This window comes from Pleurodeles waltl, chromosome 4_2 (assembly GCF_031143425.1).
Source record: "Pleurodeles waltl isolate 20211129_DDA chromosome 4_2, aPleWal1.hap1.20221129, whole genome shotgun sequence".
In the NCBI taxonomy this organism is placed as follows: Eukaryota; Metazoa; Chordata; class Amphibia; order Caudata; family Salamandridae; genus Pleurodeles; species Pleurodeles waltl.
Window position 1 is genome coordinate 280,643,879 of NC_090443.1, and position 27,045 is coordinate 280,670,923.

The following is a 27,045-nucleotide window of genomic DNA, read 5'->3' on the forward strand; positions in this document are numbered from 1 at the left end:
TATACAATGATCAGCAGTAATGTTCTGTTAGAACCAGATGGATCCTGGGGTTCCAACTTTATTGGCAGCAACCAGTCAATTCCAAGATCAATCAGTTTAATGTCCCTGTCGATTTTGGTTGAACAGTAAGTTGTGAGGCCACCTTTGGGGTGTCCGTGTCTTTGAGGTTATTTTGTAGAAACATTCATCCCAATTTATCCAGAGATTTGAATCAGCTCCACACACCAGGTTTCCTGGAACATGATAATATCAAACTGCTGTAGGAATCTCAGCGCCACCACATCGGTAACCAAATGTTTCAAACCATGGGCGTTCCAGGAGCATATGTAAATGGTGTCATCAATTGCTGGTTTTTCATCAGGACCATTTACGGCTATAGTCGTTTAAGGTTTGCCTTCCTACTTGTTTGTAAGTCGAAGGTATACCAATAAAAACTTGTTGGTGCATGCCATGATGAAGCACACTTTGGTGCTTTACAATTGTTAAATGTTCCCGTCTACTTGGGGAAATTTCTACACCGACCGCTCCTTTTAATATTGAGCCCCCATTCTTTTTTTCAGGGAGCAAAGGGTTGGGGTATCAAAAAGGTTCTATTTTTTGTAGCGCAATGCCCCATGCACTGAACGTGTCTTGATGTGCTAAAATGTAATCGATAACGGCAGACGTGGCCCAGGATGTTAATGTTGCCTCTTTATCTTTGTTGTTCGGATGGGGAGTAAACTCCACAGTCATCAGTTCTGTTGTGGCGATATGAGCCAGAGACTGAATTGCATTTGTTAGCTTTAATATTGTTCCTCTGTTTAAAATATCAAATGCCCCCGTCAAATCGTAACAAGGAATTAAAATTAATTTATTATCCTCCGAAGAAACATTGTGATGCGATGTCTGACATCCTGGCGTTCCTATTTGTACCGAGCTGTTTGTACAATTGTCTGGCCAAGGGTGGTGTTCCTTCTTATCACGGCTGACACCATCTAGGCAGCCATTGGAGTGTTCCCTGTTCTGTCGGTGTGAGTATCCAGCTGAATCGTTTTTGCTGGTCCACCCAACCTAGTTCCTGTCTGTGGGACAGGGCACCGTTGAGGGATCCCACGGATAGGTTTAGGTGACACCTTTCCCCTCACCCGAGGACCTGGTGTCAGCCACATGGCGGCCTGAGCTTGTAGCCGAGGAGGGCTGATCGAGTGAGATGCTGCTGGAGGGTGATTATTTAAGGCCCTCGGAGGATGCCAGAGAGGCCACAGAGCCCACATTTTGAAGAGCCGGCCCAGGGGAAAGTGAAACAACCACCTCAGCTCCTGCCCTCCATCTGAGCTGCCCTTTGCTAAAGGACTGAGGGCTGCTTGGCACTGCCTAGAGCATGGAACCAAATAAGAACACAACCTGAATGCTGCAGGACCGTCTGAGAGGTCACCTGGGCTGATGAAACCCGCAATGGTGGAGACCTCATCGGGGCTTGCAGACTGTTGGGAAGGTTGCAGCCTCTGGGGTGGGGCTGGGACCCCCTCCTCTACACTGTGGGCCTGGTACAGATGCTGGATGGAGAACTTGCTGCCCACTGGTGAGTCTACAGCCAGCCATGCCAGCCATGCCAGCCCTACACCCGAGAGACCTGTCTTAATTGATGGCGTGCTGTGGCAATGACTGCGAATCCTGAGGCTTGTGGAGTGGGCTGGAAACAAGCCTCTGTTTCCCCAAGAGACAAGCACAGCAACTATAAAAATATTGCACCATACACGAAAATTCACACTTTGCAATGAAGATGCCCTAATTTATAACCAAGAAGGCTTTCTCGAGGAGGCAGTGTCTCAAATGATGGCAATTCAAGATGTGGAGATTCTTTTAGGGGGATTTCAACATGGTAATGCACTCAGATCTTGACCGCTCGGCACATCGGACAAGGCAAAGGTGAGCTTTCTCAGAGGCCACTGGTGAATGGGTCAAAGACCCTTAGTGGGTGGATATATGGCGAACCAACCACCTCACAACCAGGGACTGCACATTTTTCTCAGCATCAGTTCATACTTACACTATACTGGACTATTATCTGAGCACAGCACAACTCATGCTGAGGGTACAGGAGACTGATGTAGGTGTAATCCTCCGTTTGACCACGTTCCAGTATTACTCACGCTTAGTGATCGGGATCAACCTTCCAGGCAGTGGCACTAGAGACTGAATGATACCCTCCTAGGGTGGGCTAAGTTTGGGGAATCTGTCCTCACCCATATTACATATTTCGTCGTGGAAAACGAGGAGTTGTTTCACAACTTGTACCCTATGGAATACCGTTAGGGCACTCTTGCAGAGAGAACTGATAGCCATTGCAACCAAACTCAACATAGGAGGGAAAAACCCAGGGCATTGGAGGAGCTGGTGAGTGACCTTGAGGTTCAACACAAAAGATCATGCTCCTGGAATACTTGGCACCAGCTCACTGTAGCAAGGCAACAACTAAAAGGTTTGGACTGGCATGCCGCAGAATGCGTATTATTGCACACAAAGCAAAAAGATTATACCAGGGGCAAGGTGGGTAAACTCTTAGCCTGTAAACTCAGAGCAAAAGAGCATTGGCATAATGTTGCTCAAATCACCACTCACACACATTACATTACATACATTATACAGACCAGAGTAAATAGCAGAGATGTTCCACAAATATTACTCCACAATTTCTCCACAGATCTCTCTCCCACCGAGGTCACCCAGACATACCTAGACGTGACTACACTGCTGTCCCTCATGACACTACAAACTGAAGTGCTGGAGGGGGACATAAAAGCAGAAGTCATCACTGACATTTCCAAAATACTTATTGGAAAAGCCCCACTCCCTGATGGGTTCACAGCAGCCTTCTACAAGATGTTTAGCGCACAATTGCCACCCATACTGACTAAGCTATACAACTCCTTTGCAGACACAGCAATGCTCACCCCAGTGATGCAGACAGTCCTATTCAAGGTGCTCCTCAAGACAGGCAAAGAAGCCTCTATTTGTTCATCGTACCGCCCTATCTCACTCCTTAGTGTAGACGCAAAGATCCTCACAGGCATACTGGCCCAGTGACTAGTCCCTTATATTCAAGACCTTACAGGTCTAGATCAGATGGGATTCATCCCTAAAAAGGGATGTTCAGATAACACAACGCATTCTGCACATTATGCCTCCCATGCCAAATTGTCAGCCTTTCTTCTATCTGTTGATACAGGGAAGGCGTTTGCTAGAGTACAGATGGCCTTCCTTAGACAGGTCCTCATCAGAAGTGGAATAAGTACTAAATTCCAGAAATGAGCGTTTGGTGGCTAAACTCAACCCGATGCTCTGGTTCGAGTGAAAAGGACGACATTGGGCTCCATTGCGATACAGAGTGGTACCCGTCAGGGCTGCCCCCTGTCTCCGCTTCTCTTCTTTCTTTATATGGAACCCTTTGCTGGGGCAATCCATTGAAACCCATGCATTGCTGGGGTCACATTTGGACAAATGGAAAATAAAATAACACTTTCTGCAGATGATGTCTTCCTGACATTTCCCCACACACCTTCCTGGCCCTCCTTCGAGAGGTGGGCTCTTTTGGATGGAACTCTGGGCTCAAAGTAAATGCACAAAAATTGCAAGTGCTGGCTCACAACACTCCTAGGGATAAACAGGCAACTTTCCAAGAATTTAGCCCCTTGCCTTGCATGCAATGCCACCTCACCTACTTAGGCATTAAACTGTGCTCAGTGGTTGAACAAACAACAGACCAGAATATTGATGACCTTCTTCACACAACTCTAAAAGACGTAGAAAGCTGGCAGATGGCGGGTCTCCCATATTTGGGATGTATGGCAGCAGTTAAGATGGCCCTTTTGCTGAAAATACTGTATGTCATGCAGGTGCTCCCTCTGCACCCACCTTGAAGCATGCTATTCACGATGCAAAGCTTATTGGAGGAGTTACCTGGAAAGAAACCTCGAATGCCAAGGTGACAACAATATGCTCCCCCTTCAGATGGCAGATTTGGAGTCCTCAACCTCAGGTACTACTATATGGTCATTCAGTTGCGCTCAAATGTGGAATGGCATCGCAAGACCGCTGAGAAATTCTGGTGCTTTATGGGCCAATCATTAGCCGGCAATCATGTGTGGAAGATCCCCAGGTTGCCCAAAAGATATAGACCCTGGGGAGTATATAGCTCCCCAGTGATGCGCCCTAACTTTATGGCCTGGGATGGCGCTGCACTCCAATTGAGCTTGACTTCCATGCATTCCCGAAAGACTCCTATATTGGACAACCCTGATTTCCCACCAGCCAGAGATGCTAACGCATTCCTGTCTTGGCAACTAGCAAACTGTAAGCGCACAGGGACCCCTATGATAGAACTGGATTGCAGTCCTTTGAACAGCTATGCAGATCCTACGGCATCCCAAAAGGGGAATACATGCACTACATGCAAATACTGCACTGGGTGACACCGCAGAAGATAAGGGGGCCTGCGGCCTATCTGCTAACACTTTGAGTAATTGCACCTCATCAAAACTAATGACTAATGCCTGATCTCTATAAGCTACGCCTAGCAGCGATCCCAAAGGCACGAGGAGCTGCCCAAAAAAAAGATGGTAAAATGAGCTGGAACACACACACTCACAAAGAGTGGAAATATATATTCCACAGCATCTGTACAGCAGCCACTTGTGCTGCTGGCCGGAAAGCCATGATTAAGAGTACACTCCTGACTGGATCCATCGATGGTATCCAGCTAAGCCTCGGAGCAGCTGGAGAGAATGCAACTAGCATTGCACCCTTACACACCTCCTGTGGAACTTCCCGCCACTATGGACATATTGGACAGCAGTCCCTCACAGCATCAACACTGTCTTTCATACAGATATCTCCCCATTTCCAGCCTATACCTTATTGGGATTACCTAATGTTCTTACCTTTCCACTGCACTCACATCGGGTAACAATTGCTTTGGCTTTTGCCAAAGCTAGTCAGGTCATTGTGGTACTCTGGGGCAAAGATACAGGTCCAGATCATGGGGCATGGTTGCTCTGACATCTGTTCAGGATGGGAAAGATATCAGCAAGGCAAAAGAGGCTTCTTTTGGGAAAACATGGGGACCATGCATAGCTTTCTTCCAACAGGAATATAGAGAACTCATGTGCCCTGGGTATCTAAGGGAGCTCTCACTCATTATTACCACTGCATTACTATACCCTTCGCTCTTCGCACAGTATATCAGACGCAGGAGGAACATACAACACTCACTGATGGGCCACACCAAAGTGGACATAGTTAAGGGCATCACAGACAAGGGAGATTACCAAGGGTTGGGTGGTTTAAATGGTGTGGGGAGGGTTGGGCCCTGGTTGGGAAAGGGGCACCTGTGTTTTTTACTACTCTTCAGGGTTTTCCTTCTTGTATATGTAACTCCATGTATGCTGAGTCCACTAGCTCTTTGATGTAGGTGGTACTGCACTGTACACCAATATATTGATTTAAATCTACAGTAGTTAAAATAAAGGCATGTATTAGATTGAATCCAGGATGATTACCAGTGGCTGAAAGTTTTGAAACAGCTAGTAAACCAAGTTAAATCGAGAATCCTGGGTATGCCCCATGCACTTGCAGTGTCCAATTGCATATTGCGAGTGCATGATGCATACCCAAGTTTGCTGACTGAACTTGGTTTAATTGTTGCACCAATTTGGTGGATTGCAACACCATTACAGCCAGAAAAGATTCTGCCAGATTGGTATTGATTAGAATATAGGGGCACATTTAAGGAAACTGGTGCTGCACCCAGTGCAGAGCCATTTTCCTTGCGTTCCTTAGCGCCCCCTACCGCTACCTTGTGTGCACCATATCTGTGTGCTATTGATGTATGGTACAGGGTTAGTGCCAAAATATTGCTGCTAATCCTGAACAGCACATAGGGGCCCATTGTAAACAATGGTGTGCCTCCTTTTAACCACTATTGGAAACAGACGTTAAAAGTGCTGAAAAAAGATGCAAAGAATTCTCTTAGATTTCATTGTGCCATTTCTTCAGCCCCCCCCCCAACGGTGGAACGCCCCCTTTGCATACATTATACCTGGCACAGGCATAATGTAGGGCAAGCGTTACAAAGTGGCGCAAGGCACTCTGTAAATCTGGGGCGGGCTACCTTAGTGTCAAAAAATGAGGCTAAATCGATGCTAAAGTGGCACTAGGCCCTCTTTAATCAGGGCCATAACGTTTTAAGTATTCCACCCTTCACTATTGCATTTTGATCAGTGCAACATGATACCTGGGTCATGTGCTCACGGTGCCACAGGGATGCAGCTGTATTTCACAAACAAGCTTCAAGTAAGACAAAACCGGTTTGGGATAGCTTTTGTTCCTGTTCAGGTGGGACCTGGCCTGGCAGCCCGGGCTGGACTGTTCCTGTTGGAGCAGGGCTAAATTAGACCAATGAGTGGTCTCTGAGGTGGCATGGTGGGTAGGTACAAAAGGATGGACTTGAATGCGGACCGAACAATATCCAGAGGCTGAGGAATGTGCAAGCATTCCACTTTTGTGTTTTCATTAAAATACGTTACCCCATTCTAATAAAAACCTTACCCACCAAGCCCAAAAAAATAAACAAAATGTATTCAATTAAACAAAAAAATTAATAACATTATTGTCATCCTAACACCAACCTTGTCATAATTCATTTTACATAATTTAAATCACATTAAATGAATGTATATTGTATTGCATTTATTGTCATCTAAACGTTACATTGGATTGAATTAAAATAATGATGGAACTTATTTTTGCTCTGTTAACCCTACACTCTTATTCCTTACATTTGTAATTGTATTCCTTTAATGCTATGCGTAGTCCTAGCTGTAAATAAAGCGGAATTAACTCAAACAAAACTAAACAGATGTGTATTATTAGTCACCCCTAAGACGTAATTAGTTTTGATTAAAATATGTTTCAATTAATTACTGTAATGCTAACCCTAAATCATACAAATTAGCATCAATACACATTATATGCACCTAACTAGATTATTTTCTTTACTGTAACCCTAGACGATACTTACTTGGAATTTGTTTTCCAGGTGCTTTGTGGGGTAACTCATCAAATGCAGGGCACTAAGGTGTTGGACATCACTACCTGAAGCCAGCAAAACCTGTGCCAGTCAGAACACAAAACGCAAATGTCAGTAATACTTTATAAACACCTTCAAGTTATGATGAGTTACCTTCTGTTCCATTAATATTATTAACAAAATAATTAAACTATCTTCTTCATCAGCCGCCATAGATGTTTTCTGTTTTTCCTTTCGTTGCAGTTTTGGGGATGGGCTTCTCTGACACTTCTCATGCCGTGCTTCTGTATCCGGGCCAAGAGCAGGAGTGCAGTGCCTAAGGTCTGCAGTGGTGACCTGATGGTACAGCACCGCAGCGCCTAGAGGAGGAGGGCAAGAGGCAGATCTCAGAGGCTCTGGCAGAGGCCCGCACTCGCAGGGGGCTTAGAAGGCCGGCACAGTAAACAGCGCCAATGCCCGGCAATGGCGGCCCGAGGACACGAGGGCAAAATGGCAGGGCAAGCAGCAGCAGCCCCCAAACCCCTATGCTGGACCGGAAATGGGGGTGTGGCGCAGGGCAAGGCGCCAAGACAAGTGCAAGAGGCGCAAAATGCTGGGCAGTGGGGAGGCCGTACAATTTTTTTATCTTGCCCGCAGGGCACTTGTGCCGTATAAGTGGTGGGGGCCCGAAAGGTCAGGGCACTTTCGGGACCAGCAGTCCCGGAAGCAGGACGTCCCACCCGCCCACACCTACAGACAAGGTCTGTCGCAGCTTCCATCATCTGCGAGCACGAAGATTGGAACTTGAACGAGCTCACGGAGTTGGGAAGGCAACCGCGGAGTGGCAGACCGGACCCTTGCCTTGGGATGCCTCACGGCAAGGTATGGCGGTCGGATAGGAACAGGGGTCAGGACACGGCACTCGCAGCCCGGCCCTTCAGCTGGTGGAGCACAACAGACTAAGCAAGGTAGCGAGTTGGGCCTAAGATTATGAGATAGTGCATCACCCCTCCTCTCGGCACAGACTGTAAACTCCACCTCAAGGACCAATGAGCAACAGTAAACACCGAACTGGCACAGGAGCGAAGCTGAGAGTTACCTACAAACTGTAGCTATGGCATTGTCAGCTAGTAATGTCATGGGGTAATGGTGGACGGTTTTATGACCATAAATCATCTTACAAGCCATAAATCAATCAGTGTCACTGACACTGATTGATTTATGGCTTGTAAGATGATTTATGACCCTATCTACAGTGATTTATGGCCGATGGTATGATTTATGACCTGTGACAAGATAATGGGGGTCATTACGACCTTGGCGGGTGGCAAGGTCTGACCGCCGGGTGGCCGCCAATGCGGCCACATTCACGCCACGGCCATTATGAGATCCATGCTGGGCCGGCGGGCGGAAACCTGGTTTCCACCCGCCGGCCCAGTGGGGATCTCGGCCGCAACACAGGAGCCGGCTCCAAATGGAGCCGGCGGTGTTGCGGCTGTGCGACGGGTGCAGTTGCACCTGTCGCGATTTTCATTGTCTGCATGGCAGACAGTGAAAAGCTGCACAGGGCCATGGCAGGGAGCCCCTGCACTGCCCATGCCAGTTGCATGGGAGTGCAGGGGTCCCCAGGGGCCCTGCGACTCCCCTTTCCGCCAGCCTTTTCATGGCGGTGGGAGGGGGACTCGTAATCCCTTGGAGGATTACTCCCGCCGGGACTAAAGTGGCGGGAAACCACCGGGACTAAAGTGGCGGGAAACCGGCTTCCACATACAATTTGGCTTTGAATTGCATGTCATGTGAAGTGGGAGTGGCCACGTGCAAGGTTTATGAAAACTGGGGGGGTGACTACTGTCAGGAAAATGCTGCCTACCCACCTGAAAAGATTAAGGCGAAAGAACTTTCGAGACAGGGACAGTGTTGAAGTGCTGAGGTGGTAGCCACTGTGACTCGGCCGGCCATTGAACATCTGGCGAAAACATCGAATAACCCCGAGAACCCGGATTAAAGGCCTGTCCTGAATGTGCAGCCCCACCAGCAATGACAGGGTCCCAGATGACTGAGATGAAAAATTCCTCTAACCCCCGGGTACAGAGCCACCTGAACGGCACGGAGTGCATCACACACTGACAGCCCAGGAGACAGAATAGAGAACAGGTGCCACCACACCCTGGGGATACTAGCAAAGGCTTATCAAATGTCTCTGCAGGCTGGCAGTCCATCAAGAAATCAGGGGGCATATTTATACTCCGTTTGCGCCGGAATTGCGTTGTTTTTTTTGACGCAATTTCGACGCAAAACTAACTCCATATTTATACTTTGGCGTTAGACGCGTCTAGCGCCAAAGTCCATGGAGTTTGCGTCATTTTTTAGCGTGGACACCTACTTTGCATTAACGAGATGCAAGGTAGGCGTTCACGTCTAAAAAATCGACTCCGAGGCATGTGCATCGGATTTATACTCCCGGGCAAAATTCACGCCCTGGAGTGGGCGGGTAAAAAAAAATGACGTACGCCCGCTTTTGCGCCGTTTTTTAGCGCCTGCAAAAGGCAGGCGTTAAGGGACCTGTGGGCTCTGAAGGAGCCCAGAGGAGCCCTCCCATGCCCCCAGGGACCCCACCTGTCACCCTTGCCCACCCCAGGAGGACACCCAAGGCTGGAGGGACCCATCCCAGGGACATTAAGGTAAGTTCAGGTAAGTGTTTTTTTTTTTTTTTTTCGTGGCATAGGGGTGCCTGATTTGTGCCCCCCTACATGCCACTATGCCCAATGACCATGCCCAGGGGACAGAAGTCCCCTGGGCATGGCCATTGGGCAAGGGGGCATGACTCCTGTCTTTGCTAAGACAGGAGTCATTTCTATGGGGGTTGGGAGTGAAATAAAATGGCGCAAATCGGGTTGAGGCGAAAAAATTGCCTCAACCTGACTTGCCCCATTTCTTGACGCCCAAGCCCCATATCCCCCTAAGCCGGCGCTGCCTGGTGTACGTCGTTTTTTTCCACGCACACCAGGCAGCGCCGGCGGCTAACGCCAGCTAACGTCATATATTAAATACGGCGCCCGCATGGTGCTTCAGAATGGCGTTAGCCGGCGCTAATTTTTTTGACGCAAAACTGCGTTAGCGCAGTTTTGCTTCAAAAAGTATAAATATGGCCCCAGATGTCCTGGCAGGGGCTGAATCACAGCCGAACAGTGTATGATTGTTCCTACTGTGGAACTGGCAGTCAGTGATTGAGGCAGGTGGGCTACACACAGCGAGCATAATCAGAAAGCAACAATCCCCCTCTCTCACCCCCTGCGTGCAGACCATGGTCTGCAAAGTCCATCCAGGCTACCCCTTTCCCCCAGATGCAGGCACGGCCCGTCCTTTAGGGCGGAGGGGCCACATCCCCCCACCTTTTGCCCCTCATGAAGAGTGTCTGTCATGCTGAACAAAGGTCAGCCTGACAGACACTCTTCATGTTCAGGTCAGGCAGCCAGAAGCAGACATGCGCGATTTGCGCAGACTCCTGGCTGCCTGAGCTGACTTTTGCTGGGCTGAAGAGGTCACAACTCCTTTGGGCGTGACCTCCTCGGCTTAGCAAAGGTGCCTCAAGACCCTCCCCTGGGTGACGAGGAAAGCATCACCCATTGACTTCGACCTGGGCGCTTCAGGTTTATGCCCTGAAGCGCCCAGTGCGAGTGTCAATCAGTGACACTTTGTCACAGAGTGGGGTGGGGTCAGCAGTCTCACTGACCCCATCCACTCTGTGACGATGTTGGGACTTCTGCCTTCCCTCAGGTCAGCCAATGAGGGAAGGTAGCAGTCCCAACACTCCTGGGACCTCCGAGGCTAACGGTAAGTGAGTGTGTATGTGTGTGATCTTTTAAAATGAATGTTTGGTGGTGCGTGCATGCATGTTTGAATGTAATGAGTGTTGTTAATGGATGTGCATGTGTGCGTGTGTGTGTGAAAGAATGAGTGTGTGTGATCTTTTTAAATGAATGTTTGGTGCGTGCATGCATGTTTGAATGTTATGAGTGTTGTTAATGGATGTGCGTGCGTGCGTGTGTTTGTGAAAGAATGAGTGTGTGTGTGATCTTTTAAAATGAATGTTTGTTGCGTGCGTGCATGTTTGAATGTTATGAGTGTTGTTAATGGATGTGCGTGCGTGCGTGTGTGAAAGAATGAGTGTGTGTGGGTGTGTGATCTTTTAAAATGAATGTTTGGTGCATGTGTGCATGTCTGAATGTTATGAGTGTTGTTAATGGATGGCGTGCGTGTGTGTGTAAAAGAATGAGTGTGTGTGGTCTTTTAAAACAAATGTTTGGTGCGTGCGTGCATATTTGAATGTTATGAGTGTTGTTAATGGATGTGCATGCGTGTGGGTGTGCTTCCCGCCCGCCCCCCTCCCTCCTAAAGCTGCCTGCTGACACTGCCCAGATGAGGGCGTACACGCCCACCTGGCAACCCACGGCCCACCTGCAAGGCCCTCCGAATCATCCAACTTGCCCATTTCCCAGAGAGGAGACCTCCCATACTTATCCATTTCCTTTTTAGTCTGAGATAAGTTCACCCCCGACCCTCCCCCGGCCCCACACACACATGCCGCCTGCACATTAGCAAGAAAAACAAGCATTGGCAAAGCCAATATGTATTGTCCTTCAGCTTTGCCAGTTCTTTTTGCAAATGCTGTTCAGAACAAGAAACTTGACATGACACAAGAAGAGTATCAACTTCTGAGGCCATTCCAAGGAAATGAAGAAAAGGAGATTTTCAGGTGTGCTAGGTTTCACATCTACTTAAACAGAGAATTGTTTTAGGGCAAGGAATTTGGCAGCTTTTTCAGAAAATAATTTACAAGTCACTGGGAACAGACAGCTTACCAGCGTAATCACAGCAGGAAGTGAAATGAAGTAAGCCACTACAGCTCATCATGCTACGAGGGGCAAAGAATCTCACCTAATCGAAATATAAGGTGGAGTTGACAAAGGTAGAAGTGAAAATGAATTAAAAGAAGGGATACTGAAGACAGGAGGCGCTAAAGCTCATGAATACGGCGTGCTGTGAGGGAAAAACATTGCGCCTGAATGGGTTTATGGCACCTCTCACAGGGGCATTTTGCACAGGAAAAGAAGTCAATAGACTGGAAGTCCTGTTGAAATTACAAAGGAAGAAGCACAGATTACTGCTTTCTGACAAATAATCAAGCAAGACTGAAATCTCTCATGAAAACCAACTCTGCTGTGCAAAGAAGCCATACTTACCATAAAACTACTCTAACTACACTGATAAAACAGTGCGGCAGAGAGAGTGGAAACACACATTGACTTTCATGGAGTAATAAAAGCAATAGAAACCAGTTCTGGGCAATGACTGATGGACTTCACTGGTCTGATAACTGTAACTCAAAGCCTGGACCTGCCTGAAGAAGCTTCCTCCCTCGGGGATCAGCTGTGACCCAGGGGATGAACAGCTGGTTTTCGGGATCAACAATCCCGACTCACAGCTTTCGGAGCAGTGCTTAATTTGTAATTAAAAAGTGCCAGGGCCCAAAGCTCTCCTCTGAAACACGCCGCTGCTCTAGTTAAATACGCGAGAACATAATCCATTTACAGATACTCCCTTCCCCTTCAACTCACTCTTATTACCCACTTGACACACTGTATCTACCCCAGATGGATGAACGGCAAGCTAGTTTATTTTCCACTATCACCTCAAAAGCGTTCAGTATAGTGCGCTTGAGCAGGGGGGTGCAGGTCTTGAGCAGGCACTGAAGAATTGGCAAAGGGATGACGCAGGAGCGCTGAAAAGCCCCTTGAGGGGGCACTACCTTACACACGCGGACACTGCAGACTTGTGTGGCTGAGACTTTTCACTCAGCAATGTTGGCATTTCTTACTACTGTTTAAGTTACAACATCCCTCAATAGAATACCGGAACTCCCAGGACAAACTCAGTTTGGCTGCTACCACGCCTCACGTGTGCAAAAAAACAATGCTTAACAATAGTAACACATATTTCTGCTGAATAATGCCAAATGTGGCCATACATGCTGCATGCTTGTTTCCAAGTGAGCATATGGCTCCAACAGAGGTGCCCCGCATGGACTGGGATGGTTTTCTTCTAATAGCGCGATTTCTAGAAACGCTTGTTGTCAAATTCCTGTCAGCTTTGAAGCGCTTTGAGTAAAGGCTGTCATCAATGAAGACGGACTAGAGTGTGGAGGTGTGCAGCGACGTTAAGACGATGCACTTTATATCAAACACAGCAGCACATGGACAAGTGCCCGGTGGAAAAATGCCAAAGGAGCCCACTCTACACAATGACAAGTGCAATCAACACAGCACAGCGCCGAGAGGCCATCTCTTTGGCAGATGCTGAGCTATTACAACATAACAAAGTAAAATCGATTTTCATATTAATCTAATGTATCTTGCACAGTTCCAAAGAAGCCTCAGCGAGGCCACTCAGCGTTTCCTCGCAGTTATTTGAAGAAACACTTTACTACTTTTTGTTGCCTCAAGTAGTAAACGTAGATTTTAACGTACTGAACAGAAGATCTGTTGGGTTTTGATGGGAAATATTTCAGCCTCTTGTAGGGTTGGGATCACGGCTACACGAGGTAAAGTAGAGAAGTCATATTTTGTGTCTTTTAAGGGCGCCACCCCCTCCAATGTTTGGAGCATTTTGATCCCAGCTCTCGGTACTTGTCCACACCGTGTGATCCTGGCAAACCGCTTCGTCTCCCAGCGCGTCCACACCCTTCCTGACAAAAAATGGAAGCATTTATTAAAAGCAAGGCGTCCGTGAAGTGGGCACCGCGCTAAGTCAGGGAAACGCTCGTGTCAATTTTAATCTAGAGGGGCAACGGTAAAGTTGAGAATTTCTTCTTCTATGTTTTTTTAAGAGCCCCACCCTTTCCAAAGTTTGTAGCCTTTTAATCCCGGCTCTCGGTACTTATCCACATAACGTGTGAAATGCATGGTATCCGTGAAGCGGGCGCTGCAATGAGCCAGGGAAACGCTCGTTCCAATTTAAATAAAAATAGTGCCTTGTCAGACAGTAAAATAGAAAAAAACAAAAGCCGACGAGTCCAGGGGTGATACTCCAGGGTTGTGAACGACTTGCAGAAAGGAGGGGCCAGGAAGACAAATTACCCACTAGCAAGCAAGGAATTTTAAGAGACAACCAATTAAACAAATGAAAAGGATGGCAGGAGTTCAAGACCACAAAGTTCCTACAACAGATGTAAATGTAAATTTTAAAATGTAAATTAGCACTTGTATAGCGCACTACTCACCCGTTAGGGTCTCAAGGCGCTGTACTCATACCACTATGGAACCCCTCCTGGCTTTTCCCTGTGAGGCACCCACTCCTGAGCACCCCCAGGGTGAAGCCAGGCATCCAAGAGCTGTTGGGGCCGTTGTGGAGATTAAGCAAGCTATTGCCCAGAGTTGCAGAGTGGGACCCATGAATTAGATTAGGCACCGAGGCGAGAATTATCTGGTCAAGGGGAATTGAGCCTGATAGAGCGGTCCGTAGTAATGATTTTACCTGTTTTCGGACGCTCTTTAGGCCGATGAATCTTTTGACTAAGTGGGAACTCTTTGTACCCTTAATCGATCAATTTCATCAAAATCAATAATCAATAACGAACATAAGCAATACCTTGATCAACATAACACTTGACAATTAATCCAGAATACATTTCGGCGAACCCTGACCTTTCAGTCAGGAATAACCACACCAGTTTATTCAAAGTTAGTGAATTTATTTCCCTATATTAACAAAGCTAGCACAATATAAATGTGTCTCAACACCAAATGATAAACATATATGAACATTAGTAGCTGTCCATAACGTCGAAACAAGTGCAATCTATGTAGCATTTGAATCACAAGGCATTCGATAATAGCAATGCAAATCACTAATACGATAATCTGTAACGAGCTAATTGCATACATTTGGTCAGCATAACTAGATCTCAAATTGCATCGTGCGACATATGGAATCCTCGTCTAACCTCAAATTAGCATCGGCATGTGGGACTTCATGCAAAAACAATTTAGCGACATTAATTTAGAAAACTCCTAACTAGGGCTCTTATCAAAATCAGCAGTTGGTTACCTAAAAGAAACACAATGCAATTGTACAATTTTCCTTTCATATTTACCAATTACGATCAGCATATAAGGAAGTCTTCGTCTCACAGGTACCGTTCTTCGGTCATCATGGGTACGGTTTCAATCAGCATGGGACGGGACAAAGGGGCAGGGATGGACGGGGCAATTGCCTCACGGCGGCAAGGTAAAACTACTACTTCATGCAAAGGGATCAAAGTTAAAGTCTCTAGGGCAAGAATCATTTAAAGTCTCTTTCTCTCGATTAGAGAAAGCATCAAAGTCTCTCAAAATGGCGTCGCAGCAAAGTGGGCCATAATAGCTACGAAGTCTACAAAATGGCGGGAAGTTCAATAATGGCCGATGATAGCGCAATGGCAATCATAGCGCGTAATGGCTACCTTCTTCTCGTGCACCTGGTTTTTATAGACAATAGTTCGAATCCAGTAGGGTCTCCATTGGAGGGTTCATAGGTTAGCTTCAAATTGTCCAATCAAAAACGACAGTTCTCAAGCTTTTACTTAAGCATACATTATCCTTGGAGATGGGTACGAAAAATGCAACATAGTATACCAATTAGCTTACTTTCAGAGCTTCCATTGTCCGCACCTGCAGATCGACCTTGGAGTAAAGAGAAAATATGCCAGGCTGGCACGAAACCTTAAGATAAGCATGTGAACGGTTTCTGTGGAAAAGTACAGCTTCAAGCAAAAATACACGTTTATTAGCACAGTGGAAAAATACGAACATCTAAACCGTGAGACCAGGCAACTAGGCCAAAGCCTCCGCTAAAGTCATGCTAAGCTAAAGCATTTCAAACAAGCAAATCGTAGCACACGTTTATGATTATGTCGGATTAGTGCAATTCTAATATACCACGTTATATAAAGCACGCTTATAAATGTTGGCAAACTACTCTGAGGGCACATTTTGTCCCCGTACAATCTTTATTAGTTCGGTTAAAGTCACACATGATTATTTCACACTACGTTTAAGCGTTAATAAATCAAAACCTTCATTTTCTGCTTCATCAAGCCCAAGACCTGCCGAAGCGGGACTTGAACCCTGGTCTTGAGCCAGATCTCTGCTTTAGGGTCTGCTGCTCTAACCATTGAGCCACACTTCTCCACAGATCATCCTGACAGAGCAAGCGCTGTCTAGTCTTGACCTAAAACGACTCTCGAGCCCACCAGGTCTGCTCATTTGCTCATCGCTAGACACATGATGTATCCTCTCTGCTCAATTCCAGTCTCCCTCTTTTGCTGCCCTACACATACTGCTGACCCCACTCACTCTCCTCCTATGGTTTTCCTTCCAAGTTCTGATATGTATGTCAAACAATGCATATTGTGTTGACTGGACTAAAATGACCGCTTTTTAGACTTAACACCATATGTGTGGAGTGCTCTTCGTACACACATCGCTTAAAAGGCACTGTGCTGAGACCTTGAGCCAAGTATTTCTATTCTTCAAAAGAGGTTCCAGACATTACTGTGGGGGAACATCCGTCGCTTTTAGAGTTGGTCTTCGGACAGATGATTCCAATTTTGTTGCCCCATCCCACCCTTTGTTGGTGTGTTGGAAAATTGATGGCGTGGGGGAATTTGAGGGGGGGGAAGAGAAAGAAAAATCATAAGAGGAAAAACAGAAAATGTGGACATGGTTGCAAGTGTTTAACACAGTTTTCATCGCAGCTAGGTCAGAGGGAGGGTGTTGCAGGCAGCACTTGCACCCCTGTGAAGGTCAGATCCCTGGGCGTGGGCCCAGCGTGTCCATGCTAAAGGCCAGCTCTGACTGCATTACTCCTAACTCCTCTCCTGCGGCTCTGAGTGTCATCACATAGTGCCTTTTTCCATAGTAGACATGAGCTACTAACACACATGATTTGTAACAAAGGACGAGTGCAGGAGGCTGGCCTGGTTTGTTGCGGGTACCTTAGGTACTTACACCTTATACCAGGTCCAGTTATCCCTTATTAGTGAAATGTAGTCAGTGTTCTAGCAGCTTAGGCTGTTAGAGGTAGCTGCAGCAGAGCAGCTTAGGCTGAACTAGGAGACATGCAAAGCTCATGCAATACCATTTTAGTTACACAGTGCTTATACACAATAAAAGACAATGATCAGTGTTACCAAAATAAAGGTACTTTCTTTTATTGACACAAGGCCAAATATATTTTAGAGGCAATACTCCTTCTGGATGTAAGTACTATTCACAATATATACACGAGAGACCAACATCAGGTAAGTAAATAGACACAGAGTAGTGCAGATAGTAGAAAACACAATAGAATGCAATAGGATGCACTAGGCCTACGGGCAACACAAACCATATACTAACAAAGTGGAATGCAAATCACAAATTCCCCCGTATGCAAGTGTAGTGTGTAGAGAGGTGCTGGAAGTGTAGAAGTAAAACCACAAATGTGAGTAAAATACCCGACCCCAGTGCCCAGGAAAGTAGGAGTGAAGTACTGCAAGTTTCCTCAGGACACACTACAAGTTGTGATAAGAGTTATTGCAAGAACCAAGCAAGACTGCAAGCAACAAATGGTGGATTCCTGGACCTGAAGACCTGTAAAGAGAGGGGACCAAGTTCAGAAGTCGTAGAAGATTCCACGAAGGACAGGAGCCCCTGCCAACCCAGAAGATGATGCAAAAGAGGATTCTCCGGTTAGAAGAAGTCTGCAGAAGAGCACCAAAGAAGATGGCTGCATGTTCCTGCATGATGCAAGAGATGTCCCACGTCAAGATGTTGGATGCAGGCAAGTTGCAGTGCTGGATTCATCCAACAAGCCTTGGTTCAAGCAATGTTGTGGTGTGCGGCAAAATGGCGCTGCCTGGACCCAGGAGGGACCTGGGCACCTGAACTTGGACTGAGGAGACAGAAGGGGCTCCCAACACTGGAGGGAACACACAGATGACCAGGCAGCACCCACGGGAGTCCCAGGACACCGGGACAAAGAAGGTGCAAATTGCAGTTGCTGCAGCACTACAAAAGAAGGTCCCACGCCGCAGGAGAACAACTCAGCGAGTTGTGCGTCGCAGGATGGAGTGCTGGGGACCTGGGCCACGCTGTGCACAAAGGATTCTTGCAAATAGTGCACAGAGGCCTCGGGAACTAGAGATGACGTGGTGCACAGGGGTACTGTGGCAAACCGGGAAGGCAAGCTCTTACCTCTGCCAAATTTGGACAGCTGGACCTTAGGACAGTCTGGTTCAAAGGGGTCCACCGCCTGTGTTCCAGGGAGCACGCTCGTCACCAGGAGTCACAGAGAACCGGTCGTCGTCTTGGAAGGTGCCTGCTGGAGCAGGGAAGTGACTCTGTAACTCCACAGGAGATGCCTTTGGTTCTTCTGGTGCAGGGTGAAGGCAGAGAGTCCTCAGAGCGTGCACACCTTGGAAACTGTTGCAGTTGCTGGCTGGAGCTGGAGCTGAAGTTGCAGGGTCACAGTAGCCTTTTTGGATACTTTGTTGCAGTTACAGCAGTTCCTGGAGCAATCTGCGGTTGATCTGACAGTCAGAAGCTGAAGCAGAAGTTGCAGAGGATTACTGGTGGAAACTTGCAAGCTGAATCTGAAGAAACTCCCACAGGAGAGACCCTAAATAGCACTGAGAGGGGGATTGGCTACCTAACCTTGTATGCACCTATCAGGAGGGATCTCTGACATCACCGGCTGGCACTGGCCACTCAGAGATCTCCAGAGATCTCCAGAGTGTCCCCACACCTTGGAAAATAAGATGGCTAATGCCAGGGACACACTGGAGGAGCTCTGAGCACCACCCCTGGGGTGGTGATGGACAGCGGAGTGGTCACTTTCCTTTCCTTTATCCAGTTTCGCACCCTGAACCGGTATATACTGGTTTATGCAAGGATGGCACCATCTGTGCCCTTCAAATCATTTCCAGAGGCTCTGGCAGGCTACCCCTCCCAAGCCTATAACACCTATTTCCAAAGGGAGAGGTGTAACACCCTCTTCCCAAAGGAAATGCTTTGTTCTGCCTTCCTGGGACTGAGCTGCTCAGACCCCAGGAGGGCAGAACCCTGTCTGTGAGGTGGCAGCAGCTGTAGCTGCAGTGCAAGCCTCAGAGAGCATGTTTGGCAGTACTGGGGGTCCATGGTGGAGCCCCCAGAATGCATTGGATTGGCCCCCCAATACCAGATTTGGAATGGGGGACAATTCCATGATCTTAGATACCTTACATGGCCATATTCGGAGTTACCATTGTGAAGCTACATAGAGGTATTGACCTATATGTAGTGCACGCATGTAATGGTATCCTCGCACTCACGAAGTCTGGGGAATTGGCCCTGGACAGCGTGGGGGCACCTTTGCTAGTACAAGGATGCCCTCACACTTGGTAACTTTGCACCTAGCCTTCAGTAAATGAAGATTAGACATATAGGTGACTTATAAGTTATTTAAGTGCAGTGAAAATGGCTGTGAAATAATGTGTGCACTATTTCACGCAGGCTATAGTGGCAATCCTGTGAAAGGGTTTGTCTGAGCTCCTTATGAGTTGCAAAAGAAATGCTGCAGCCCATAAGGATCTTCTGAAACCCCAATGCCCGGGTACCTAGGTACCATTTACTAAGGACTTATAGGGGGGTCCAGTGTGCCAATTGGAATTGGTATATGAAGTCACTAAACTATAGTGACTAATTTGGAAGCAAAGGGAGCATAAGCACTGAAGTTCTGGTTAGCAAAACCTCAGTGACGCAGTTAAGCACTACTGACAACACACACATCAGGTCACAAACTATTGAGCACTGGGGTCCTGACAAGCAGGATCCCAGTGAGACAGGCAAAACATACAGAAAAACAGGTAGAAATTGGGGGTAACATGCCAAGAAAGATGGTACTTTCCTAAAACAAGGGATAAACCCATCAGTATCAATGAAACAACTGCAGATATTCAGTGAGCTCTCCGCAGCCTGGCCTGGCTGTTTTCCTATAACAACCTCTATAACTGTGTATGTTTTTTGCTTTACACGGGATGTCTAGGATGTTTGCTGGACTATATTATTGCCTCTATATTGGTCAACCATAGTCCCCTCTGAGGATAATCCAATGACTGCAGTATTGATCCAGTTCTCAGCTATAATTGGCTAGCCATATCTTTTTCAGAATATCAGTACTTCAAGAGCTCATCAACCCTTCCTTTGAATTCCATGTAGGTAGTGGTAACTATGTTGTTTGAGAATCCCTCTTATTGCTTCTTTTCACACCTATGCTGGTTCCTCTAACCCCGGCTTAATTGTCTGAAGAGGCTCCTCCAATACCTTTCAGAAAATCAGTCACTACTGTATCTCATCAATGCATAGGGCAGAGGTTCAGAGATTTGACTGGTAATCCTGACTGGCAATTTAGATGGAGTCTGGAAATTATTTTGTCAGAGTTCTGATTTAGTGTATTTTGTGGCTGCATTTTAAATGGAGCTCTTAATTGTACTATTCTGACTCATGGTTTTCTGACATTTACTGCTCACCTTCAATTTGTATTAACTTTCCCGCCACTACTTTATCACACAAGTTAAATTTGTCTGCATCAACTACGTTTTACCATCACTTCAAAAAAACATCACAAGAATGACTTTAATTTACACAAACTCTAAAATTAGAGATAAACAAATTACTTTTATTCTAAATGGCATAGCTAATAGATTAATAACAACATAAACCGTATAATCTGGGCAGTGTTTTTATAAATTAATGGGAGGCGAGCGGTTCACACTCAGTATTAAGCAGACTTCTACATTTTTTGCAATTCACCCCACTCCAATCCACAACAATACGCCCCACTCCAATCCAATCCACCCCACACCACACCAATCCAATCTATCCCTATCCAATCCATCCCACTCCAATCCATTCCACCCCACTCCTATCATCCCTACTCCAATCCTCCACACTCCAATCCACCACACTCCAATCCACCCCAATCCAATCCAATCCAGTCCACCTCACCCAAACCCAACCCACTCCATCTTAATTCCCCCACTCAATCCACCATAATCCACCCCACCACAATCCAGCCCACCACTGACCAGTCCATTACACCCCATTCCAGTCTACCCCACTCCAATCTGCCCCACTCCAATCCAATCTACCCCACGCCAGTCCAATCTATATCACTCCAATCCACCTGACTCCAATCCAGTCACCTCACTCTAATCAAATCCACTGTACTCCAATCATATCCACCTCTTCCCAATCCAATCCACCTCAGCCCAATGCAATCCACAAAAATCCACCCCACTCAGTCCAATCCAACACTGTCCACCCCACTGTAATACAAAACAATCTGCCCCACTCCAAACTGCCCCTCTCCAATCTGCCATTCTCCAGTCTGTCCTACTCCAATCTAATCCACCTCACTTCAGTCCACTCACTCCATTCCAATTCACCCCACTCCAATCCACCATAATCCACCCCACTCCCTCTCCAATCCACCGCACTCCAAAACAACCTGCCCCACTCTAATCCAAAAAGAATGTGCCCCTCTCCAATCCAAATGTGCCCAACTCCAGTCCAAAACAATCTGCCCCATGTCAATCCAAAACAATCTGCCCTACTCCACTCCAAAGCAATCTGCCCCACTCTAATCGAAGCAATCTGCCCAACTCCAGTTCAAAGCAATCTGCCCACTACAATCCAAAACAATCTGCACAACACCAATTTTACCCTCTACAATCGAAAACAATCTGCCCCACTCCAGTCACTTCCAACCAATCTTACCAACTCCCATCCGAAACAGTCTGCCCTACTCCAGTCTGCCGCACTCCAATTTGCACGACTCCAATCCAAAGCAATCTTCCCCACTCCACTCCAGCGCAATCTGCCCCACTCCAATCCAAAGCAATCTGCCCCACTCCAGTCCAAAGCAATCTGCTCCACTCCAATCCAAAGCAATTGGCCCCACTCCAATCTAAAACAATCTGCCCCACTCCAATCTGCCACACACAAATCTTCACCACTCCAATCCAAAACAATTGCCCACACCAATCCTTCCTATTCCAGTCCAAAACAATCTGCCCACTCCAGTCTACCCCACACCACTCTTTCTCACTTTAATCCAAAACACTCGTCCCCACTCCAGTCTGCCCCACTTCAGTCTTCCCAAATCCAATCCGCCCCACTCCAATCCAATCCACTTCGCCCCATTCAACCCACTCCATCCCAATTCACCCCACTCCAATCCACTGCAACCCACCCACTCCAATCCACCCCACCCACTCCAATCCAATCCACCCCACACCAATCCAATTCACCCCACACCAATCTAATCTGCCCCACTCCAATCCAATCCACCTCACCCCAATCCAATAGACACCACCCCCTTCCCAATCCACCCCACTACCTCTCCAATCCACCCACACCCTCTCCAATCCACCCCACTCCAATCCAATCCACCCAACTGCAATCCAGAACAATCTGCCCCACTACAATCTGCCCCACACCAATCTGCCCCACTCCAATCCAAAACAATGTGCTCCATTCCAATCTGCCCCAGTCCAATCCAGAGCTATCTTCCCCACTCCAGTCCGCCCCACTTCAATCCAAAACAGTCAGCCCCACTCCAATCTGCCCCACTCCAATCCGAAATAATCTGCCCCACTCCAGTCTGCCCCATGCCAATTTAAAACAATCTGCCCTACTCCATTCCAAAGCAATCTGCCATAATACAACCCAAAACAATCTTCCCCACTCCAGTTTAAACAATCTGCTCCACTCCAATCTGCCCAATCCAATCCAAAACAATATTCCCCATTTGAATCTGCCCCACTATAATCTGCCCCACTCCAATCTAAAATATTCAGCACCACCTCGAATCTGCCACACTTCAATCCAAACAATCCGCCCCACACCAATCCAGCCCACCCCATCCCAATTCACTTCACTCCAATCCACTCCACACCAATTCAATCCACTACAATCCAATCCACCCCAATTCAATCCAATCCACCCCACTCCGATCCACTCCACTTCAAATCGCTCCACTCCAATCTACCCTATTCCAATCCACCCCACCCCAATCCACCCACTCTATCCCAATTCACCCCACTCCAAACCATCACAATCCACCCCACACCAATCCACCACAATATCCACCCCACTCAAATCCAATCCTCCCTACACCAGTCCACTCCAATCTCACCCACCCCAATCCAAAACAATGTGGCCCACTCCAATCTGCCCCACTTTAACCCAAACCAATGTGCCCCACTCCAATCCAATCCACCCCACACCAATCCAATCCACCCCACACCAATCTAATCTGCCCCACTCCAATCCAATCCACCTCACCCAAATCCAAAAAAAAACCAATCCACCCTACTACCTCCCCAAGCCACCCACATCTTCTCCATCCACCTCACTCCAATCCAATCCACCCAACTGCAATCCAGAACAATCTGCACCACTCCAGTCTGCCCCAAGCCAATCTGCCCCACTCCAATCCAAAACAATCTGCCCCATTCCAATCTGCCCCACTCCAATCCAAACCAGTCAGCCCCACTCCAATCTGCCCCACTCCAGTCCAAAACAATCTGCCCCACTCCAGTCTGGCCTATGCCAATGTAAAACAATCTGCCCCACACCAGTCCACTCCAATCTCCCCCACTCCAATCCAAAACAATGTGGCCCACTTCAATCTGCCCCACTTTAACCAAAATCAATGTGCCCCATTCCTATCTGGCCCACTCCACTCCAAAGAAATCTTCCCCACTCCAATCCAAAAAATCTGCCCACTCCAATCTGCCACACATCAATTTTACCTACTGTAATCCAAATCATTCTGCTCCCATCCACTCTGCCTCACACCAATCTTACCAACTCCAGTCCAAAACAATCTGCCCCACTCCAATCCAATCCACCTCACACCAGTCCACGCACTCTATCCCAATTCACCCTTCTCCAATGCATCACATTCCACCTCACTCCATTCCAATCCAATCGACCCCAGACCAATCTTATCAGCCCCACTCCAATCCAATCCGCCTCACCCCAATCCAATCCACCCCATTCCCTCCAAAAACCATCCCACTACCTCCCTAATTGACCCAATCTAATCCAAAGCAATCTACCCCACACCAATCTTCCCCACCCAAATACAATGCAATCTGCCCCACTCCAGTCCAGAACAATGTACCCTACTCCAGTCTGCCCCACTCCAATCCAAAAAATCTGCCCCTGTCCAATCTGCCCCACTACAATACAAAACAATGTGCTCCACTCCAATCCAAAACAATGCTCCCATCCAATCTAAAGCAATCTCCCTCTCTCTAACGTAAAGCAATCTCTCCCACTGCAATCTGCCCCACTCTAATCCAAAACAATCCGCCTCACTCCAGTCCAAAACAATCCTCCGACTCCAAACTGCCTCATTCCAATCCAAAACAATCCACCCCACTCCAATGTGCCTCATTCCAATCCAAAACAATCCACCCCACTCCAATCCAATCCACCTCAATCAATCCACCTCACTCCAATCCAACCCACCATAAAACTAATCCAATCCACTCCAATCTAGCCAAATCCAATCTGCCCCACTCCAATCCAGTTCACCCCCATCCAAGTACAATCCACCCCAGTCTATTCCACCTCAATCCAATCCACCCGGTCTCAATCCAATCCACCTCACTACAATCCAATCTATTTCACTCCAATCCACCTCACCCCACCCCACACCACTTCAATTCACCCCACCGCATGCCACTCCAATTCACCCCACATCTATGCAATCCACCACAATCCAATCCAACCTTCCCCATCCCATTTCAATTCACTCCACTCCACTCCACCCCACCACACCCCAATCCAATCCACCCACCTCACCCCATTTAAATTCAGCCCAATCCAATCCAATCCACTCCAATCCAGCCTACTCTATTCCAATCCACTTTACTTAAATCCATCCCAATCCACACCACTATACCCCAATCTAATCCACCTCACCCCATTTCAGTCCCCCAATCAATTCAATCCATCCAGCCTACCCCACTACAATCCACCACACCGCACTCCATTCCACCCCATTCCACCCCATCATACCCCATCCCAGTCTAGCCCATCACACTCCAGTCCAGTCCTGTCCACCCCCTCCAGTACAGTCCAATCCACCCCCTCCAGTACAGTCTAAATCACAGCCCTCTCCAAACCACTCTACTCTAATCCAATCCACCCCAGTCCTATGACTTAAATCCACCCACCCCAAACCAATCTAATCCACCCCACTCCAACCCAACCCACCCCAATCCAATCCACCTTTCCCCATTTTAATCCACCCCACTCCAGTCAATCCAGTCCTCCCACTCCTATCCACCCCACACAATCCAACCTACTTCACCCCCAATCCAATCCACCCCAATCTAACCCATCCTAACCTACTCCAATCCAATCTACCCCATTACCTCGATTCACTCCACCCTATTTCACCTCTATACAATCCATGTCACTCTATGACACCCTAATCTACAACACCCGACTATACGAAACCACACTCTACAACACTATCTGCCACCAAACAATTTAACTCTGCTCAACTTTACGACACTCTACTTCCCCATCTCCACTTTAGGGCTCTTCATGCCACTAATGTTTTGCCATGCTAAACAGAAGTCACACTGGTCTACAACATGACAATGACACATTGCCAAAGCCAATAGCTCTTGTATAGGCAAGACTTATTGGATTTGCCAATACTTGATTAAAAACATTTGAGAAGTGTTTGGAAGTAAATCGTGTCCTATAAACCAGTCAAACAGGCAGTATTCAAATGTCAAGTCACAAACTGTTAGGACGTAACTGTTAGTACAGTTCAAGTAGAGGAAGCCTTCTTGCACCTATTAGTGCATGCGAATATGTTGATTGATCATTCCTGAGTCATCCAGTTTAATGATAATGTCCACTGTTAGAAATGGGGTCTCTAGTTAGCAGTGGTTTGCACCCTGCCCAAGTAGGGACCCTCTCTCTAGTCAGGGTAAGGGAGTCACACAACTAACTTAACCCTTGCTTACCCCCTTCGTAGCTTGGCACGAGCAGCATGGCTTATCTCAAAGGCAATGTGTAAAGTATGTGTACACACATACACACACACACACACACACACTACCACAGTAAAAACACTGCAAAGGGACTGCACACCAGTTTAGAAAAATAGCCAAAATTTATCTGAATAAAACAAGACCAAAACGATACAAATCCAACATACACAAGTAAGGATATCACTTTTTAAAAGGTTAATTGAGTCTTAATCCCTAGGAATCAATGGTTGTATATTTTTAGCGTAAAGTACCTCGGATGCGTCAAAAGCAAAGACGAAGCAGGCCACAGGGGAGGTGAGCCACCAAAAAAGCAAAGCGATGCGCTGGTTCCTTACTGCACAGGTGAGATGATGCGTCAATTCTTTCCTTGCAGGAGAGGCAATGCGTCGGTTCCTTACTGGCAAGGGAGGTGATGCGTTGATTCTTTTTTCGTGGGAAAGGCGATGTGTTGATTTCTAGATATGGGCCTTGGTTCCTTATTGCAGAGCGGGGTCAATGAAAAACTGACACCCAAGAATGATGCGTGGAAAATCCAGACCCGCTGTGTTGATGGAGCTGCGGTGAAATAGGCGCTGCGTTGATTCTGCAGCTGCAAGACTGGTGCTGAATTGACTCTCAAGGCGCGGGATAGGCGCAGCGTGTCGGTGCATGGATTTTCTCCTTCAGGTCATCAGTTTACACTTCCAAGGGCCCAGGGACCGGAGTTGGCACCACTTGGCAAGTCTCTCAGTAGAAGAGCCCAGGCACTGGCAGATAAACTCTTTGATGTCCCTTAGACTTCTTAACAGGTGGCAAGCTCAGTTCAAGCCATTGGAGAACCTTGGAATGCAGGATGTAGAAAGCAAAGTGCAGTTCTTTC